At 43.9% G+C, this 6,020-nt stretch overlaps 1 non-coding gene across 1 annotated transcript; it reads left to right on the forward strand.

Moving 5' to 3' along the window:
* Positions 1-1,839: 1,839 nt before the first annotated feature.
* LOC144891882 (U2 spliceosomal RNA) lies at positions 1,840-2,031 on the forward strand. Its single transcript, XR_013623292.1, has one exon. It is a non-coding gene; the product is annotated as a U2 spliceosomal RNA (small nuclear RNA).
* The last annotated feature ends 3,989 nt before the right edge of the window (positions 2,032-6,020 follow it).

Genomic DNA, 6,020 nt, shown 5'->3' on the forward strand with positions numbered 1-6,020 from the left:
GTCACTATGGTCTATTTTGAGGATTCGGTATGCTATTTGCCAATTATTTGGAAATTAATTATTTTATTATTATTAGCCCCCGTTGGGCTTATGGATTTGGCCGTGTCCGTGCATCCGCAACCGTATCTCTGGATATGTATGGACCGATTTGGTCCTACTTGGCACAAAGACAAGGCATGACATATGCACATCATTTTGTTTCGTGATGCGATCAAAGATGGCCGGCTGGTGGCCATTCTCGTTGTAAAAAAACCCGATGTTGAACACGTCCTCAACCATTTCTTGGACATGTGTTTGCCAATCTTGTTGAAACTTAGCAAACAGATAAGGAATGATGGGTTACATAGGCACGTCATTTTGTTTCGAGATCAGATCCAAGATGGCCGTTTGGTGGCTTTTTTGTTACTTCAACCTATCCCCATCCATTTATCGGACATGCATGGACCCATTTTTTTCAAACTTGGCACAAACCAATGCATGAGTATAGATATGCAGAAGAGTTTTTGTCAGATGGCCGACTGGCAGCCTTTAACTCCGCACAGCAAAATTACTAAACCACGGCGGAGCCAGTGACATTTTATGTCCTTTCACCTCCTCCACCGAAGGTGGATATGTTTATATTTTGCGATGATGCGTGATATATGATATATATATGCGATTTTGCGATGAAGGTGATATATGCGCGATCTCGGCTTCTAGTCAACCTGGAAACTTAATTAAATATGCCAATCCTATGTTTTCTGGGTCAAGGAATCCAATAAAGGCCTCAAAATAGTGCTCATGATTATAGAAAAGCAACAAACAAAGGTAATTGTACTAGGTCTGCACCCTTCAGGAATATGCGTTTACAGATCTTCATCACTGTCCTGAGTGTCATTTTCGCAAAGGTGTCTAAGCAAATGCCAACATTAATTTTTGGAATCCTCATGCTCTGAATATTCCAAAAATGTATAGTTTTGCTAATCTCCGAAAAATATTGAACGAAAAAACATAGTGAACCTGACTAACAAGCCGCTTAGCTTATGTTTCAGGTCCGAATCTCGGCCCGACCTGGTCGTGGGATACAAAATGTAAAATGTTCAGCATGGCGGAGGTATGCTCTCTCACAAGTGCTGTTTTAGTTTCCACAGTTAACGAGGAATCAACGAGCTTATTTAAAGATCGGTTCATTTGAATCATTGTAATAATAGTTCTCTCTTTCGGTCACTCGTTTCTCGGATCCTCATGACGTCATCGCACGAACCAGCATCGCCCTCTTCCTCTTCGACCTCCTCTGCTGGGCGGAGCCTGCAAAGCTCGATGGAATAACCGAAACGGAGTACGAGTGGATTAACATCGGGAAGTCATGTGCACAACTGTACAAGCACCACGTGACCTCCTCCCCTTTTCGCTGCTTCGCAACAAAGCACGTGATTTGATCCTAGTAAAAATCATAAACCCCCATACCCATTAGGGTTCCTGTAATTCAGGTCGAATGTATTATTTATAATGTATTAAACAGCTGGTGTGTTTAATGTCCAATTCCATTGGAATCTCGGTTGGCAAGCCGGGTTTTTACGCACGGGACGCGGCTCTGACGCACAGAGGAAATGACGTCATTTCGCTAATCTGTCATCCTGTTTTCTTCACATGATAAATCCTATATTTCTCTCAAGATAAACAAAATATATACATCACACCAGGATTGTTTAATACCAGGATATCAATGAAGATGCATAGCTGCAATGGAGGCGCCGAAATATCGGACATTTCGATGGAATTTTCGATTTTCGCGAATCGTCGCCGCTCAATCATAGATGCGATTGTCGTGGAAAAGAGCGTTTTTAAACTTCTTACGTTATCGCTTCTCGGCCTTTTGGCTAAGATCAAGTGTAGTATCTGTTCTTATCAGTTTAATAGCTGATATGTTCCGCAATGCGGGACTAGTCTATTAAATGGATTTTTGGTATCGGGAGTTGGATTAGGGGCTTGCTCCGTCCGCTCCACGTATCGACCCGGTATTGCAGTACCTCCGGGAACGGTGCACCCCCTTTGGGGGGACCTGGAAAACAAAGAAAAGATCATAAAGGAGAAACCTCAAGATTTGCTTTTACAACTGGCGGCCATCGCAAGGCGGCCATCTTGGATTTTGACGTGGCGACCCAATTTTCAATAGCGTTCTTCCTTATGCCTAGATACACCCACACACCAGATTAGAAGTTGGTACTTCGCTTATTTTTCGAGATATTCCGCTCACAAGGTTCAGACATACATGGCGGCGGGCATCTTGGATTTTGACGTGGGTTGCACGCACACACCAAATTTGAATGCGGTCCTTCGCTTACGCACGTACGCATACCCGCCCGCACGGACGGACGGACACACGGAAGGAGGGGAAAACCATAATCCCCCTTTCGCTCCGCGGTGCGACGGGGGACAAAAAGGGCCAAATTTCATTGATTGTAAAAAGGCTCACGGGACACCCAGAATGTTCTACACCAATAAAGAGGCACTTGCAGGATGGTCCAGACTCGAGAAGTATGCACACTCACCTCTCATCCTGACCCAACTTCAAAGTTTCACAGGTAATGCGATTCATCAGTGTGCTTTCCCTCTGATAGACGTTGAACGGGCATCCTGTCCGCCGACATTAAAGACACCCACGGTGTCCTCCACGAAGACAACGCGAGCACCCTGGCCATATTCCACATTCCTGCCCCAACCTACAGGGAGCATCAGCAGCACAGGCACAACCCCCCGGGCAATGACGCAACTCGCAGCCTTGTGAGACTGTGCACACAAAAGAAGAAACAACACCCGTGCTGAGATATTCTAAATAAGCAAAGAAATTACAGATTTCCATTTCTTCCTTTGTACCTCCACCACCAAAGGTGAATGGACGTTATGTTCTCACCTCTGTCTCTACACAGGATATCTGAAAAATTTGTGGACGGATTCGGACAATTTGGTGTGCAGGGTGGGCATGTGCTGAGGAAGAAATGATTCGATTTTGGTGAATATCCTGATCCAGATACTACAATTTTTAATGATTCTTCACCATTGGGTGATTGGACCATAAACGATATTTAACCAGGATGTCTCAAAAAATTATGGATGGATTTGGACGAAACTTGGTGGACAGGTTGGGTTTGTGACAAGGACGAATTGATTCGATTTTGGTGAAAATTCATTCAGATACGAGAATTTTTTTTATTTATGATTCTCACCATTAAGACACAAGGCCAGAAACGATATTTCAAAAAGTTGTGGATGAGCTGGGTAGGTGACAAGAACAAGCCGATTCGATTTTGGTTTAAGTCCAGAACGTAAACTGTTCAGCCTGGTGGAGGTATGCTCTCTACCTAGTGTGCCGGCCTAGTTTTAGTGAGTGAACCAGATTGAACCAGCTGTTCAACGGCCGGCCACAACCACAAGGTCGCATTTAGTCGTTGTTCCATGATCTGCAGCTTAGCGACCGTGATCGGGGTTGTTCCCTCATCGCGGCTACGTGCCGTCGGCATCTCCCTCATATTGCAGCTGGTGTCGAGAAACTGAATGTGCAAGACGCACGCCTAGTGGTCAGACGCAGTGGGTATGTGTTGGCCTTCTTATAAAAGTCGGCAACTTGGGCCAGGACCAGCCACGCCGCCGCCCATTTTGGGGGAACAGCAGGACGGCAGGTGCGCTTTGCCACCACACCCAGTGGCGTAGTGATGGTTTGTGCCACTCGGGGCGAATGTCAAAAATATCGCTCCCTGCAGGCACTGACATAGCCAGAAATTCCTATTGAGGGGCCATATGAAAGAGCTTAAGCTTCCCCAGTGGGCTCAGCAGCAGAGCCCTGGAACCTGTTAAAAATGAGAATAGGTTTAGATATGATCTCCTGAGATGATCCGGCTAATTAACTACAAATAATCCGGAAGAATTCCTGTTTCTAAACACGTGCCATGTTAAGGTGTATAGAGCAGGTTAATAGGTCTTTCCATGACATGGTAATTCCTATTACAAAATAAACAAGAAAGAGCAATCAGAGTTTGCAAACCCTCACCAGGATGTATTTTCAGTGGTTTTTAAAGCTTTTGTGTTAAAACAAATATGGCGGACGAACCACGTGACCGATGACGTCATCATTTTTTTTTTCTCCACCAGTTTATGCCGACATGGCCCTCAAGAAATTTCATCTTGATAGGATGAAGTTTTGTACTTGTCGAATTATGACGTCATAATGGAGGCACCTATGACATCATTGACATATTTTATTCCCCATGGAGAGTTCTTTACAATGAGCCATGTCTCAATTTTTTATATTCAGCGTTTTCGGAGATATGGCGGTGCAACGTTTTTCGATTTTTCCAAGATGGCGGCCGAACCACGTGATCTATGACGTCATAATTATCATTAAAAAATTCCACAGATGGAGATGCACCTATGGTCAAAATTTCCTGTCAACCCGACCAAGGGTTGCAGAGAAAAATCATATTTATTCTGTGCGGACAAACAAACAAAGACAAACGGACTCAAATGCAATACACTCTCCTCAGGCGAGACAACAAACAACAACATGCATTTTAAAGGCCATTTTCCCTGCTAGAGCGGGGGTTAGCCTTGCGGTCCCCATGACAATATTCTCCATTTTGCCCTATTTTCTGCATCTCCCCTTGTTAACCCCCTTGCCCGCATTTCTTCTTCGACCATCTTTAGCCAAGTCTTTCTCGGTCTTCCCCATCCTCTACTTCCTTCTACATTCATTTCCATCACTCTTTTCAACCAGTCACTTTCATCCTTCCTCAACACATGACCAAACCATCTCAACCTGTTTCTCTTCACAGCATCCATCACAGGCTCTATTCCCATCATCTTTCGCAATTCATCATTTGTCTTCCTCTCTCTCAACGATACTCCGCACATCCGTCGAACCATTCGCAGGTTACATCCTGCGAATTACATCCACTCTCCTCAGGCAAGAGTAATAACAAAAACAATGATAACATTGTAACAAGGCATTTATTAATAGTAATAATATTAACAACAATAATAATATTCGTACCATTTGTCAATAATAAAATGAATGTATAATTCCCACCCTGGTCCAAGCATACCTGGGCTTGGCAAAAGGTAAACTCGTGCTGAAGCAGTAGAGCAGGCAGGTATGGTACAAGGCCGTTAACAAAAACTACATCAAACATGCATACAGCATGGTGTGGTATTTGTATTTATATGGCCTAAAGACTCGAGCGGTGAGACAGAGCAGCAGAGGAAGGAAAGGAAGTTAAAGAACTCACTTGACATGTGATCCTGGCCTCCGCTGATTGGGACATACACCGTGAGATATCTAGATTTGATCGACGTAATTACGACGTAATTACATAACAAATGTCCAACAGTTACACCCCTCCATCCCTGGAGCCAATGGGCGATCTTCATGTTACAGAGTGCATATTAAACCTCACTAGCAACGGTACCAGCCCTATGGGCAAGGCTTCAATTGGAAGGTCCAAATGAAAAGGCAAAATATCAGAAATTGAAGGCTTTTTATTTTATTTTAAACGATTCATATAAACATCCGTTAAATCATATCACACGCAAATCATCAAAATCTAAACAGTACATGGCGCACATTTTGGAAAAAGATTGAATTCTGCAAAACGGAAGCGGCCGCTACACGTCTTTCTCAGTCGCACGTTTATGTGTGAAGAGTGCGCGCCGAATCTGTAACACAGAAGCGGCCGCTACACCTGTTTCTCAGTCACTTTGCACACGCTGCCATGTTACTTCGGAGCCGCACGTTTATATAGGAAGAGTTCGTCAGAAGTCGATCTACTCTCTCCTGGTACGTAGAATAAACAGTATTTGTAGAATTTCAACAAAAGCCACATCACTGTTCATATCGGTAAATATTATTCCATCGTGTTTGGAAAAACTAGAAAATTGGAAAACTTGGAAAAACAATATAGCCTATTTTACTCCCAGGGGTCCCAGGAATACCCACCCAAAATATCGTTGCGATCGGTTGAGCCGTTTTTGCTGTACCATCGAACGGA

Source organism: Myxine glutinosa, chromosome 4, assembly GCF_964187855.1.
Source record: "Myxine glutinosa chromosome 4, kmMyxGlut1.1, whole genome shotgun sequence".
Classification (NCBI taxonomy): Eukaryota; Metazoa; Chordata; class Myxini; order Myxiniformes; family Myxinidae; genus Myxine; species Myxine glutinosa.